Here is a 15,872-nt window from a genome sequence, read left to right on the forward strand (position 1 = left end):
CTGTCAGATTTCTGTTGAGTTCAAGGCCAGCCTGGTCTATTAAAGCTAGTTCCAGGACAGTCAAGGTTATATAAAGAAACCTTGTCTTGAAAAACCAGAAAAATAAACATAAAAATTAGTCTGTGTGTAGAATGTATGTGTGTGTGATTAAGCAAATGGGCACAATGTTTAAAATAGCTGAAGCTTGGTAAAGAATACATGGGAGTCTTCTATGCAATTTTTATTCTTGCAACCTTTCAAATAAATTTGAAAATTATTTCCAAATATAACATTTTAAAAATGCTCCCCTGCTCAGCTCCCTAAATCCTAATTGAGTCAGTATGGATTGTGCCTGCAGGAATCACATGAATATGTGTAGCTCTCTCCTAAATATGTTAGTTTGTCTGAGCTGCCAAATGTTTGATTCCAAGCTAAGCGAAAAGTGCCACGTCGCCAAGGCTAGCATCTTTCAAAAGATTCCCTTCCATTTTCATCTCACATCTTCTCTATAGAGTTGGCAGCTCTCTTCAGCAGCTTACTGAATTGGACAGAGTTGCTTTTTGGCTTCCAAGTGACTCAAACAAGGTCTGAACAAAGGGTCTGAAGTTGGGGTCCTGCCTGCATGTACCCCACCAACGGACCTGGTGATGTTAGCCTCCTCACCTAGGGGAAAGGAGCAATCATAGCAGAGATCACAAACTGGCAAACCAAGAGCTGCCAGTCTACAGACATATTTAGCTATTCAGTGTTCTTGTTTTGTTTTTGTTTTTGTTTTTCAGACAGGAGCTCACTGTGGAGCCCCTGCTGGCCTGGAATTTTTTTTTTTTTTTCTTCAAAACAGAGTTTTGCTGTGTAGTTTTGGTGCCTGTCCTGGATCTCGCTCTCTAGACCAGGCTGGCCTCAAACTCACAGGGATCTGTCTGCCTCCCGAGTGCTGGAATTAAAGGCGTGCACCACCACTGCTCCCCGGAATTTACTATATAGATGTCATAGGTTTTGTATTGCTGTGATGAGACACCATGACCACAGCAACTTTTTTTTTTTTTTTTTTTTTTTTTTTTTGGTTTTTCAAGACAGGGTTTCTCTGTGTAGCTTTGGTGCCTGTCCTGGAACTTACTCTGTAGCCCAGGCTGGCCTCGAACTCATAGAGATCTGCCTGGCTCTGCCTCCTAAATGCTGGGATTAAAGGCCATGCACCACCACCACCCAGCGACCAAGGCAACACTTATAAAGAAAATATTTATAATTGAAGGTGGCTCACTTACAGTTTCAGAAGTTCAGACCATTATGATCATGAAGCAGAGCATGGCAGCATGTAGGCAGACATGATGCTTGCTACATCTTGACCTGCAGGCTGCAGGAACTGGACTGAACTGTCACACTGAGGGAAGCTTGACAAAGAGACCTCAAAACCCGCCCCCACAGCGACACACTTCTTCCAATAAGGCCACGCCCACTCAAACAAGGCCACACCTCCTAATGGTGCTGCGCCCTTTGTGGGGCCATTTTCTTACAAACCACCACAATGGGCCAGGCTGGCCTCAAACTCAAAAGATATCTGCCTGCATTTGCCTCCTGAGTGCTGGAATTATAAGCATGTGTGCTACTACCACCCAGCCCATTTTTTCCTCAATTAATTGTTATTTACACTCAACAATCAGACCATTTCATGGAAAAATTCGACTGTTCTCTGACAATGCTGTTTCCATACTTAGTGACTGGCAGTAACTGGGAGGAGCTGGGGCTTGTGTACCTCTGCTCTGCAGAGTCCCCCTTCACCCTTTTCTATCATGACCAGCAATCTTGCTTACTTCCCGTTTCTTCTCAGTCTCGAGACTAGGATCACAAAAGAGTCTTCTGGTTCATACCATCTCTGTTATGTATACACTCATTTGCTCCAAACTTGGAGTGGAGCCCAGCACTTCCTGCATGATGACAGGCAGTATGCGGCCTGTGAACTAAATACCCCAGCCTCATGACTCATTTCTTTTGTGGCTGCAGATGGTGAACAAGAAAGAGGTTAGATGGAGCTCAGAGTGAGATGTAGAAGCAACCAGGATGAGAATTATCATCCTGTATCAGTATCAAGGATACTGATGGAAGAGGGGCTGGATTCTAGCTTAGGAGGCCAGTAGACACAGTGGCCATCTGGAGGGTTTGACAGTACAAGTCAGAATTGAAAAGAAACCAGGATATTTTATTGGGGTTCAGAATGGAACACAGAAGAACTGGAGAGCAGCCAGGTGTCTGCTAAGCATGCCAAAGACCTGAGGACATCACTTGAGCAGTCTCGGAGTCACAGCTCCGTGGTTATGTTCTGCAGCCAGGAAGTAAATCCTGGAAGGAAAAAGAGAGACAAAACAAAATAATAACAAAAAACTAGCCAGGTTGGGGCTGGAGAGATGGCTCAGGGGTTAAGAACATTGGCTGCTCTTCCAGAGAACCCAGGTTCAATTCCCAGCACCCACGTGGCAGCTCACAACTTTCTGTAACTTCAGTTCTAGAGGATCTGACACCCTCACACGACCATACATACAGTCAAACACCAGTCAATGCTCATAAAATTAAAAATAACAAAGAAGCCAGGTGTGGTGGTGCACGACTTTAATCCCAGCACTTGCCAGGCAGAAAAGCAGGAGGATCTTAGTGAGTTTGAGTCCAGCCTGGTGTACAAAACAAGTTTCAGGACAGCCAGAGTTGTTACACAGAGAAAACCTGTCTCAAAAAACAAAAAACCAACCAAATAACCAAATAAAAAACTAGCCAGGTATGGTGGCACATGCCTGTAATCCCAGACCCTGAGCATTTTAGGAGTGTGAGACAGGAGAGCACTGAGTTTGTGGCCAGTCTAGGCTCTGGGAAGGTCAGGAGTTCAGGGTTGGCTAAACTTGGTGGAGCACTCCTTTAGTCTCAGTGCTTGGAAGGCAGATGCAGGTAGATCTCTGAGTGTGAAACTGGCCTGGTTTACTTAGTGAGTTCCAGGCCAGCCTAGGATACATGAGAATCTGTCTCAAATGTAATAATAGGCAGTGGAGGCTCACTCCTTTAATTCCAGCACTCAGAGGCAGAGGCAGGCAGATCTCTGTGAGTTTCAGGCCAGCCTGGTCTATAGAGCAAGTCCTAGGACAGCCAGGGCTACACAGAGAAACCCTGTCTCAAAAAGCCAAAACAAAGAGAGGGGGCAGGGAGAGAAATAAGTAAGTTGGAGCTGGAGACTAAGGGCACTTTTTTGTTTTTGGAAAGCAACTGAGTTCAGTTCTCGGCACCCACATCAGGTGGCTCATCACAACCTCTGTAACTCCAGCTCCAGGGAATTGGATACCCTATCTGGCCTCCTTGGGCACTTGTATACGTATACATACACACATAAAGAAAAATAAAAATAAATCTTCTAAAAACATCATTTAATCTTGGAATGCCATCACTGGGAGGATCAGTTGAGGGTCTGTAACCCTCTCATTTGGGGCTCTACAAGGAGAAATCGCACAGCAAGTTCAGAAGCAGTACTGGATAAAGTGAGCATTACTTTAAAAGTAGAAAACAACATTCTCTGCCTTCTGACCACCCTAGGAGAAGATAAATAAAAGGAGACAGAAGCAGGCCCTGACTCAGGTGACTTGATGTTAAGGGAATGCCCCAAAGGTATGTGCTTCCCAATAGCTACTGAGAGGATGCAGGCTCCTAAAGTCAAGGGAACAAGGATACATCAGTAAGCCTTGAGAGACGTGTCTTTATTTCAAGTGAAAGGAAGTCCCAGTGCACTGAGCCATGAGACCACAGAAAGCAAGAAGTAGAAGTCATCGTCGTTCTCGTCTGTTCTATTTCCTCTGATAGACGTGAGGAACCTGAGGCCCAGGGATGGGAAATAGCTTACCCAAGGCTACACAGTCTGTTCCTGGTGCAGGTCAATCTGTAATGGAATTCTTTATCTTATAGTTCAGGGCTGGGATTGTAGTTGCTACAGATGACTGACTATTGGCAGTTTGCACCAACAGAGGTTGGGCTAGGGCTAACCACAAAGAAGGATCTGCTGACTTGGATTTTTTTTTTTTCTTTTTTTTTTTTTTTTGAGAGAGGATTTTACTACGTAGTCCTGCCTGTCCTGGAACTCACTCTGTAGACCAGGCTGGCCTCAAACTCACAGAGATCCACTCGCCTCTGTCATCCTAGAGCTGGGATTAAAGGCATTTGTGGCCAGGCAGTGGGGAAGCATACCTTTAATCCCAACAATTGAACTGTAGGCGGGACAGGAGGTGGGTTTGGAAGTAGCTGTGACAGTATATGTGAAAGAGAAGAGAGAACAGAGACTGAGCCTGAATAGTACCAGCGTTTTCAGAGCTGTTTCTTTTTTTTTTTTCTAGTGTTCTGACATACAATCTCATGTAGCCAAGGCTGGCCTGAAACTCTTAATCCTGCTCCAGCCTCCTGAGTGCTGCGGTTACAAGTGTGTATTACTAAAACCATTTCTGGGGCAGGAATATCTGACAGGCCTGAGAGGAAGGAAGGAGGAATAACCAAGAATGACTTCTAGGGGCTGGAAGATGGCTAGAGATGGCTTAGTTGTTAAAAGTACTTGTTGCTCTTCCACAGGACCCAGGGTCGATTTTCAGCACCCCCATGGTGGTTCACAACTGTCTGACACAATTGGTGGCTCACTTCCAGGGGAGCCACCAACCTTCTTTGGCCTTCCTAATGCACGCGATGCACAGACATACATGCAGATAAAACACCCACACATGCTAAAAAAATAATAAAGATAAAAAAGAATGATTTATGGGCTGGGCATGGTGGCACACATTTTTTGAAACAGGGTTTCTCTGTGTAGCCCTGCTGTCCTGGAACTCACTCCATCGACCAGGCTGGCCTTGAACTCAGAGATCCACCTACTTCTTCTTTGAAAGTGCTGGGATTACAGGCATGTGCCACCCACCCCCTAACTCCCCATTTCCCCCACCCCTGGCCTAAGGTGGCATACACTTTTAATCCCAGCTTTTAGGATACAGAGGTAGGCTGATCTCTGTGAATCTGACAGCATCCTGGCCTAAATAGGTAATCTAGTCCAGAGCTACATATATGGTAAGATCCTGTCTTACAGAAAAAGAAGAGATTTCCTGGGCTTAACCCTAGGCACTCATAATATGGGGAATCTATTAATTAAGAGAATGTAGGATCCTAACACTTTTTTCCCCTCTCAGACAGGTTTCTTTTTCTTTCTTTTTTTAAAATTATTTTCTTTTTTTAAGATTTATTTATTTATTATGTATATAGTGAGGGTTCAGCGTGCAGACCAGAAGAGAGTACCAGATCTCTTATTGTAGATGGTTGTGAGCCACCATGTTGTTGCTGGGAATTGAACTCAGGACCTCTGGAAGAACAGCCAGTGCTCTCAACCTCTGAGCCATATCTCCAAGGCCTCCAGACATGGTTTGTGTAACTTTGGCTGTTGTCTAACTAGTTCTGTAGACCAGGCTGGCCTTCAGCTCACAGAGATCTGCCTATCTCTGCCTCCAGAGTGCTGGGATTAAAGGCTTGTGCCACCATTGCCCTGTGGATTCTATCACTTTTAAGCTTTTCTAGGCATCTGACTTCAAATGGGCTCAAAGACAATTGTAGTCATGGAGTCTGAGACAGGTCTTGGACTGGCTACTTCAGTCTCCAGGAAGAATCATTTTAACACTTTATATTTTTCAGGATAATAAATCCAGCATTAGACAAAATCCAGAGTCTTGATATGAAATAATGTTAACAAACCAGAATTTTTTAAAGGTGCTCTGGTAAAGTTTTATCAAGGAAAACTTTCCTGGTTTACTTTTCATCAGTCTGTTCTGGCATGTTTCTAATAATATCAGAATCACTTGGATCAATGCTAGCCAGTGTGCATACTCTGTAGTATTTCCCACATGCTGTGCCCAATTCAATGTTATTGCTACTGTAGTGAGGGACACCAGTTTTAGCCAACATGGCATAGTATTCTATTTCTGATTCCCTCAAAGCTGGCAGTTGTTGGCGAGGATAACCAATTTCACTTTGCCCTGTCTGATCATCTTCAGTCTATTTGTATCCCAGCACGTACTTTCCACTTTTCATAACCTAGAATTGACTCCAGAGACTTTTTCGTCTTCTTTGTGGCCACCATCTTCCTGCCTTACGTGTGGGACAGCTCCCAACCAAGATCAGCCTCCAAGATCCAGAATTTTTTTTTTTTTTGAGATGGGGTCTTGCTATGTAGTGCAGACTGGAATCAAACCTGTCCTAGAGCCTAGGATGACCTGAAACTCAGTAGTTTCTGTCTCTGCCTCCAGAGTACTGGTATTGCAGGTGTGTACCACTTCATTGAGTTAGGAAATCCATTTAATGTATCCTTGTGAATGTGCTTACTCACTGCGTGGCTTATCTAACAGAATGGTGCACTATATATATGTTAGGAAAAATGACTGTTAGTTTCCTTACATTCTCCTTGGAGTTGAGTGTATGTGGGTGTGCTGGAGTGTGTGTGTGTGTTTGTATGTGTGTGTTAGAGAGAGAGAGAGAGACAGAGAGACAGAGAGAGTTAGTTCTCTATAGTTCTGGATCTTTCCCACCAAATCTTTACTTTTTTGTTTGATACAAGGTCTCATGAACATCCTCATTTCTAAATGCTGGAATTACAAGCATGGACTACTGGTTTTTTTGTTACCTCTATTATTATTATTAATTAGTTTATTTATTTATTTTTGGTTTTTCGAAACAGGATTTCTCTCTCTGTGTAACATCCTTGGCTGTCCTGGAACTTACTTTGCCGACCAGGTTGGCCTCCAACTCAGGGATTTGCCTGTCTTTGCCTTCCAAGGGCTAGGGTAAAATGCATGCTCCACCACACCTGGCTTCTTCTTCTTCTTATTATTATTACTGGTTTTTTGAGACAGGGTTTCTCTGTGTAGCTTTGGAGCTTGTCTTGGAACTCTATTTGTAGACCAGGCTGGCCTTGAACTAACAGAGATCTGCCTGGCTCTGCCTCCTGAGTGCTACTGCTGCTCAGCATGAACCATGACCACTAAGTACCAATGTATGTACTTTAGGATAGTTATTATTATTATTATTATTATTATTATTATTGTTATGGTTTTTTTTTTTTGAGCTGAGGATCGAACCCAGGGCCTTGTGCTTACTAGGCAAACACTCTACCACTGAGCTAAGTCCCCAACCCCCTTATTGTTTATTTTTAGAGACAGAGTTTTTTTGTGTAGTCTTGGCTGTTCTGCTCTGTAGATCAGGTTGGCCTTGAACTCAGAGCTCTGCCTGCCTCTGTCTCCTCAGTGATGGGATTAAAGGTGTGTGCCAACACTGCCAAGCTCTAGGAGAGTTATTAGTATGGATCCCATGAAATTATCATCTCCATTTACAGCTAAAATCAATGACAAAACTTTCCCTGGGGAGATGCAACACATGTCCACTCACCCCAGATAGGGAACTCATGGCAGACCAAAGTTCATCTTGGTCAAACAATAAATTTTATTGGGGTTACTTATAGGAATATGAAGGGATACGAGAGAAGGGTTACTTACAGGAGCAGAAAAGACTCAAAGACAGCTGCATCACCAAGGCCCACCCCAGCATGTGTGACAACTCACAGAACTGGGATTCCTGGACAACACTGCCCAGCCCACAGGCCACTCAACAGGTTGGAGAGTATTCTTTCCAGGTAACTCTGATCTAAACCTTTTCTAGGCAGTCTGGCTGATTTCAGGGTCTTTGCAACTTTTGCTCTTCTGAGACTCTTTTTTGCAAGTTGGTTCTGGTCTTCTGAGAGGAGCACTGAATTCTGGCAGAGAGGAGCCTGGTGAATCTGGTTGGTTTTAGGGACTTCCTGAAGCTATTTTGAGTTGTTTACCTTCCTGCTTAAGGAGCTTCCCTATAGGATGGAAAGTTCCGACATTAAAGGAAACTTACACAACAGTGATTTGGAACAGATTTAGGAGTCTTCCACAAGTTTACACAATTTGTTAGGCTGTGTTGAGATTTTACAGGGAATATGGGTCATCAGCATTTTGCCACTGGCATCCTATTAATAACTCTATTGAGAGTGACTATTATCTATTATCTAATTTTCATAAGTGAGGAGATTGAAGCTTAGCCTCCTCAAGGCTACACAGCTACAAAACACAGCTGTGCTTCCTAAACAAGTCTTCCTAGTAACCTCTATAGGGCTGAGTTTACAACCCTATCCCCTGGCTACCGAAATTAAAGCCCCACTAGGCAAATACTGCTTTGTCATTATGTTGTTACTAAACTTGTCTGTCCCCTCCTTCATAAACAGGGAATGAGGAGGGCTGGAGAGACGATTAAACTGTGGCCAGGCTCACAACCAAAAATATAAACAGGAATGAGGATCTATTTCCTAACCATATAGGATTGTTGTGATTAAGAGCTAGTGTTGCTATCTGGAAGACAGAATAAGCAATCAAAAGGATTAAGTACCATTATTTTTTCCAGACCAGTACTATCGGCAGGCAATATAATGTGAATTAAACAGTCAGACCCTGTCTCAAAAAAAAGGAGAGGGTGGAGTGGAGGAGATAATTAAGCCGGGTGTGGAGGCTCCCAGGAATTCGGGAGGCTTGAGGCAGAACGAATGCCATCACTTTGAGGCAGGTGGGTGATGGTGAATTTCAGGCTAGCCTGTGCTATGGCGTGAGCCTCTGTCTCAAAAAATCAAAACCAAAAAAAAAACCAAAGGCGATTTTTAAGTAACTAAATGGAATAAAACTAAAAGAAACATGATATTAAGTTACTAAATACACGCCAAACTATATAATCAGTTTTGCAATAAACAATGTCCCTTCTCAACCTGGTCCAGTCACGTTTCAAGGCCGGCTCTAGGGAGCTGCCCGTCAGGGTTCCCTGCGGCAGAGGGCCCAGGACCCGCCCCGCGCCCCTCCCAGATGACGTCATAGAGCCCACCAGTCAGGGCCCGCGGCCCACTTGGGCCCACCCGCACCCAGGCCGTGTGCGCCTGACCCTAGCATCCTCCCTGCTGGAAAAGGAAGCAGTGGCCATCTCAGAACGGCGGAGGCGGCCTGAGGCTCGCCCTTCGCTGAGGTCCTCGCGGGCAGGAAGCCGCAGCCTAGACCTCCGACGCGCGCCTCGCCAACCGTCCGTCGCTCGTGCCGCTTCCACGGAGAGGGCGAGGCGCAGGGGCAGGCGTGGATTGGCTCGCGGCGCTTTGGCCCGCCCCTCGGTGGCGCCCATTGGTCGAGGCGGCGTCCGCTGGTTGTGGGGACGCCCCGCCTTCGTGCGGGCCTTCAAGAGGGCGACGAGGAAGCGGCCACCTCCCTGCGCCCCGCCCCTCCGGCTTGCTCTGTGGCTCCCGCGGCTCCTCCCGGCTGCTCCCGGCTCCTCTCTGCCCTCTCCCGGCTTCCTGCGGCTCCGGCTTGGGCTTGGCGGCGGAGTGAGGTGAGTGCTGGTGAGGTCGGCCTCCTCACTGTCCCCCGAGACACTGCCCTAGGTTCTCCCGGTGACCGCTGGGGACCCCGCAGGTCCCGCCCGGGGCGGGGAAGGGCGGTGGCTGCCCGCCTGCGGACGCCGGGGTGGCTGCGAGAGGGGGCCCGGCGGGGGGCCTGCGGGCGTGACCTTCTGAGTCTCGGTGGCGCCTTCCGAGGGGACCGTAGCGGGCGAGACGGGCCAAGAGATCCTGTTTCAGGGCGTCTGGTGCTGTGGAGCCGAGCGGCTTGCCTCAGCCTGGGCATGTGCCGAGTCCAGGCACCGCGGGTCGTCTACAGCCTGGGGCCTTGGGTGGGGTTCGGGGGATGCAGAAGGGCGCCGGGGACGTTTCCCCAGGCTTCAGGAGGGGCGTCAGCGGAGGTGGGGACCGAGGAGAGCCTCCGCGTGGCGGGTTTGGGGGTTATGGGTGGGGCTGAGGGGTGGTCGGCAGATCTGGACTCCAGCCCTGGTGTGCGTGGGCCCCCGCACAGTTTGGGGACTGATGGGCTTCTCGTGTCTGGCTTGGGGAATGCAGAGGGGTCACTGCAAGGGTGCAGAGCCTCGAAACTTAGGGAGCAGGACTAGCAGCGGCCGTTGGAAACGTTATTCTGAGCAGAGATGGTGGTTTATTTAGCACACGGGGCGAGCTCTTTTGGACTGTTAGAGCCAGAGTTCAGCTTTGGTTGAGATTGCCTCCTGGGCGTGTCTTGAGAGCTTTTGCTTATCTCCATGATTGTGTGGATTGAGTGCGTTTGCTGCTTTTCGGGGAAGAGATTGATTTCCCCCCACACAGACAGGTTTGGGTTAGGAATCCAGAACTCCTTCTCCCGGGGTGAGGTGGGGTGGTGTAGCTGTACTTCTCAGGGAAGAATAGTGTTACCCAGCTTTCTCCTGGAATCCCCCTTTCCCTCCTCTAGTCCTGTTGGAGCATTTCTCCTCAGGGCCCCTGCAGTGTTTCTTGCTCCCTGTGAGTGTCTCCCGCCCATTTCCCTACTGCTGCGCTTTTGGCAACTGCCTCTGCTCTTTCCCAGGGATGGTTGTGGCATTGCATCAGGGGATATTTGTGCTTGTAATTTGCTCACTCAGCCCAGGAGGAGGGAGAATAGTATAGTGCAGAGATGGGGGGGCGGGAGGGTGGCAAGCGGGTGGGGGGGGCGGTTGCCGGCAGCTTGGCTGGGTAGGCAGAGCGATGGGTGTGGTGAGGGAAATACAGCTGCTCTAGGCCTATAGGGTAACACTGCCCAGTCATCGGCGCAGAGATTCAAAGACCAGCAACAGCAGCAGCTATTTTTATAAATCAATCCTGAGTCCAAGTTGAGCACATGGATTAAGAGTGAACAGTTGTCAGGTCCTAACTATGACAGGCTGTGTGTTTGGTAGACAACACTACAGTTGCTAAGCAAGAAACTCCATCTATCTGTACAGTGCAGCAGATACTTGTAACTTGGTAACTTTGCTTTTTCTCCACTCTCTAGAATGGGAGTGAGTTCAGGTGATGGCTTTTCAATTGATGGAGTTTGATCGCCCATACCACTTCCTTTCAAAGGTGATATATTTTTTTTTTATCTCAGTTGTAATCTCGTTTCATATTTAGCATTAGGAGATTAAAGCTATTGTTTTTTTTTTTTGAGCCAGTACCACCTTCCAGGTACTTTGGGTCCTCCCTCCCTCCCTCTCTCTCTCTCTCAAAGGGAATATACTCATGCAAAGCAAACTCAGCAGATTGGTAAATCAGGTTCCAGTGAGTGTTGAAAGTATTGATGCCTTGCACACAATTGGATTTAATTATCCACTGGCCCAAAATACCTCCATTGTTCCTGGTAGTCTAATCAGTAAAACAGTTGACTATAGTATTGGAATGAGGGCAGTGAATGTTCTCAGGGATATTTTAATCAAGTTATTGACGTTTAGTTGAGTTTGCCTTCTTTTCCTAAGTTGGAAAGTGCAAGAGTGTGTCTTTTATTGTATTTTATTCGCTTATTTTTTACACTTATTTGGTGTGTGTGTGTGTGTGTGTGTATGTGTGTATGTGTGCCACATCATGAGTGGGGTGGAGGTTAAAGGACCACTTTGGGAGTCAGTTTTATTTACCATGTGCTTTTTGGGTATTGAACTCAAGTCCTCAGGCCTGGCAGTGAGTGCTTGTATACTCATTGAGCCATTAGACCTTCCCATCATTATTATTATCAGCATCATTTTTTTAAAAAATCAGTGACAGGGTCTCTCTATCTCTGGCTGTCTTTGAACCCACAGAGATCCATCTCCCTGTGCCTCTGGAGACTTATATTATTATTATTACTATTAGTGGTTTTTTTGAGACAGGGTCTCTCTGTAGCTTTGGAGCTTGTCCTGGACTATCTCTGTAGACCAGGCTGGTTTCGAACTCACAGAGATCTGCCTGCTCTGCCTCCTGGGATTACAGGCGTGTGCCACCACCGCCTGGCTGACTTGTATTTTTTTTTTTTTTTTTTGGTTTTTTTTTTTTTTTTTTTTTTGGTTTTTCGAGACAGGGTTTCTCTGTAGCTTTGGAAGCTGTCCTGGAACTCGCTTTGTAGCCCAGGCTGGCCTCAAACTTACAGAGATTCACCTGCCTCTGCCTCCTGAGTGCTGGGATTACAGGCCTGCGCTACCACCGCGCCGGCAACTTGTATTATTCTTAAAATTTTTATTTTAGATTTAATTTTATGCATAAGAGTGTTTTGCTTGTTTCTGTGTGCACCATGTGTGTGCCTGGTGCCCATGGAAGTAAGGAGGGGGTTAGATTCCCTTAGACCTGAGTTTACAGATGGCTGTGAGTGCTGTGAACCAAACGTGGGCCCTCTGCTAGAGCAACAGTTAGTCTTAACCTCTGAGCTATCTCTCAAGCCTGTTTTTCAGATTTTTTTTTTTTTTTTTGGTTTTTCAAGACAGGGTTTCTCTGTGTAGCTTTGTGCCTTTCCTGGAACTCACTTGGTAGCCCAGGCTGGCCTCGAACTCACAGAGATCCGCCTGGCTCTGCCTCCCAAGTGCTAGGATTAAAGGCATGACCCCCCCCCCCCCCCCTTTTTTTTTCTTCTTCATGGTAGGGTTTGTCTGTGTAGACCAGACTGTTGGCGGAACTTCCTCTATAGACCAGGCTGGCCTCCAACTCAGAGATCCACCTATGTCAGCCTCCTGAGTGCTGGGATTAAAGGCGTGAATATAAAGGCATAACATAACCACTGCTGGGCTATGTGTCAGCCTTTCAAATGCTAGGATTGTGGGTATCTGTCACCATACCCAGTTTGGGGTGTGTCCCAATACTCTCCCTTCCCAGGTTTAAAATCAAATCTATTCATATGCTTAACAGTGTGCCTGTGCTAAAATCTCAAATATACAAATAAGGTTACAGTCTACAGTAAAGTCATTTTCCATTGTTTGGGGACAAGCGAAGGAAGCACCTGGAATCTCTTTTCCCCCTGAGATTGGGGTCTTGTGTTGCCCAGGCTGGTCTGGAGCTTCTGGACTCAAGCCATATTTTTTCTTGCTTATGAATATCACAGTTATATCTCCATATCTAGCTTTGGGATTTCTTACAGCTTAGCCTTAGCTAGAGATTTGATTTTTCCTTAACTTGTTTCTGAATTCGGTGATTCAATTTTGACTGCAGACTTTTTTTTTTGGTCTGTTTGTTTGTTTGTTTGTTTATTTATTTATTTATTTTTGGTTTTTCGAGATAGGGTTTCTCTGTAGCTTTGGAGCCTGTCCTGGACTAGCTCTGTAGACCACGCTGGCCTCGAACTCACAGAGATCCACCTGCCTCTGCCTCCTGAGTGCTGGGATTACAGGCATGCGCAACCACCGCCCAGCAGTTTAAATTTTTAAAACATTTTAAATGCCATATTCTGTAGGTCTTTGAAGTGTTTGAAGATTACCTATCCAGCTGAAATATATCTATGTATACCTAGAAAACTTAACTAACATGGTACAAGTTTGACTATCATAGAAGACTAATTATTAATCTGTATTTCTTAATCATTCATTACAATCTAAATGAGTTATGTAAACATAATACCTCAAATGAAAGTAGAAATATATATACAGTATAACAAAATTAAATTTGTATGAATAAACTAAAATTCATTTTATAATTTGTCAGAGACGCTTATTTTGTCCCATTTAAAAATTCTTTCTTTCAGATGGGTGGTGATGATGCAAGCCTTTAATCCCAGCATTTGGGAGGCAGAGGCAGGGGGATCTCTAAGATTTCCAGGCCAGCTTGGTCTATATAGAGAGAGGACAGCTAGGGCTACACAGAGAAACCTTGTCTCAAAAACAAACACATGAGTGCTGGGATTACAGGCGTGAGACACCACCACCTGGCTCCTTTTTGTTAGACTTACTATTATTTACTGTGTTAGATTTTATGATTATGTATTGTCTGCATGTGTGTCTGAATTCTTGGTGCCTATGGAGGTTGTTGGATCCCATGAGCCCCAGTTACACTCAGTTCTAAGCCGCCATGTGGGAGTTGAGAATCAAACTCAGGTCTTCTGCAAGACCAACAAGTGTTCTTAATTCCTGAGCCAACTCTTGACAATCTTGCTAATTTTCAATGCTAGTTTATACTTGTTTGGTACTTATTGCTTATTTCCATTTTTTTCCTTAGAAATTCTATGAAGCCACATCTTTGTCCTTTTGTTGTCTTTCTGTATTTGTGTTTTTGATCTCCCCTACCCCATTGGAACATTTTTTTTTCTTTTTTTGGAGCTGAGGATCGAACCCAGGGAAGCGTTCTACCACTGAGCTAAATCCCCAACCCCAAAACATTTTACTTATATAGATGTTTTACATCCTTAGAGAGTGAATCCCAGGACTAGGGATGTTGCTCAGTAGAGTACTTTGACTAGTATACAGGATTACATTTTTAGCACCCAATAAATCTGGCGTGGTGGGACACATCTGTAATCCCAGCAAGAGAATCAGAAATTCAGTCATCATAAGTAAGCTACATGGTATATTCTAGGCCAACCTGGGCTATATGAAACCTGTTCTTTATTTTTAAAAAAGGGGGTTAGAGAGACAGCTCAGTGGATGATAGCATTTGCTGTTCTTGCAGATGGACCCAGGTTTTGTTCTCAGCATCCGCATGACTGCTTACACTCCTCTGTAACTTTAGCTCTAGGGGACCCAATGCCCTCTTGTGGGCACTACGCACGCACACAAGTCATACATGGAGTCAAAACACTCAGACATAAAATAAAAAAACAAATCTTAAAAGAAAAACAAACAAAAAAGGGGCCTGTGAAATAGCTCAGTGAGTAAAAGGTGCTTGATATGATCCCTGGAGCCTGTGTGGTGGAAGGTGAGAATTGACTCCTGAAAATTGTGCTCTGATGATCACACTTGAGTGTCATGTATGCATACATATAGACTAAATCTCATTTTAAAAAGGGAAGAAAAAAAATCCCAGGATTTCTCCTCCTTTGTGTTTTCATATTGCTGCTTCTTGGTGCATGATAATGATGTCAGCTGGGGTTGTCAGTGCATTGAATCTAAACTGATGAGATAGGATAATATTTTGCCGTTTTCCTAGGCCTGGGGCTGATCATTCTATACTTGTTTAACTTGCTTGTGAAGTTCACAGAAATTTCCCTTTCTGTGATTGCCAGTTACTTTAAATTTCTCAGTGAACACTATGCTTAAACACCACAAAAATCATCAATGATGAAAACCAGCCATTGTGCCTCATACTTGTCGTTTGAGCATTTGAGATGCCTAGTTGGGAAGATGGGTGCAAGCCTGAGGTCAGCTTGAGCTATCTAATGAGCTTCAAGCCAACTTCAGCTACAGAGTAAGACCCAGTCTAAACAAAACAAAACACCCCCTCCCCAAACAAAAACAAAATAATGTCAGGTGTGGTATGGTATACTCCCCCCACCCTCCAAGACAGGGTTTCTCTAGCTTTGGAGCCTGTCCTTGGAACTCACTCTGTAGACCAGGCTGGCCTTGAACTCACAAAGATCCACCTGTCTATGGTACATTTTTAATCCCAGCATTGGGAAGCAGTGGTAGGCAGATCTCTATTAGTTCCAGGATCTTCATAGGGAGTTCCAGGCTAGCCAGGGCTTTGTAGTAAGACTCAGTCTCAAGAGAAAAGAAAAAAACAGACTATGATTTGGATCGTGGCCTTATAAGGACCTGGCCCTTGCCTTCTTTTTTAGCATTGCGGATGTTCAGGATTGCTGATGTTCTTGATACCATCAGCCCAGACATGCAGCTGGACCATTCTGGTAACAGAACTGTTTGACTTTTTACACTCTTATATTCTTTGCCAGTTTATGTCCATTGTCCTAAGGAATTAAAACATTTTTATTTTTATTTTTTTTATTTTTTTTGGTTTTTTGAGATAGGGTTTCTTTGTATAGTTTTGGTGTCTGTCTTGGATCTCGCTCTGTAGACCAGGCTGGCCTCGA

At 45.3% G+C, this 15,872-nt stretch overlaps 1 protein-coding gene and 1 pseudogene across 14 annotated transcripts in view; one reads left to right on the plus strand and one right to left on the minus strand.

Moving 5' to 3' along the window:
* Positions 1-5,784: 5,784 nt before the first annotated feature.
* Positions 5,785-6,115, minus strand: LOC118588064 (annotated as a pseudogene).
* A 2,905-nt stretch (positions 6,116-9,020) lies between these two features.
* Map4 (microtubule associated protein 4) overlaps positions 9,021-15,872 on the plus strand; it is a 145,070-nt gene continuing 138,218 nt past the window's right edge. For 3 of the 14 annotated variants that reach the window (XM_036191947.1, XM_036191957.1, XM_036191948.1), the window contains exon 1: positions 9,026-9,411. The gene's annotated coding sequence lies outside the window, so the exon portion shown is untranslated. Of the gene's footprint in view, positions 9,412-15,872 lie in introns of all 14 variants that reach the window. The other 11 variants (XM_036191956.1, XM_036191960.1, XM_036191952.1 and 8 more) reach the window with 9 other exon arrangements.

The sequence above is a fragment of the Onychomys torridus genome, chromosome 7 (genome assembly GCF_903995425.1).
Source record: "Onychomys torridus chromosome 7, mOncTor1.1, whole genome shotgun sequence".
NCBI lineage: Eukaryota > Metazoa > Chordata > Mammalia > Rodentia > Cricetidae > Onychomys > Onychomys torridus.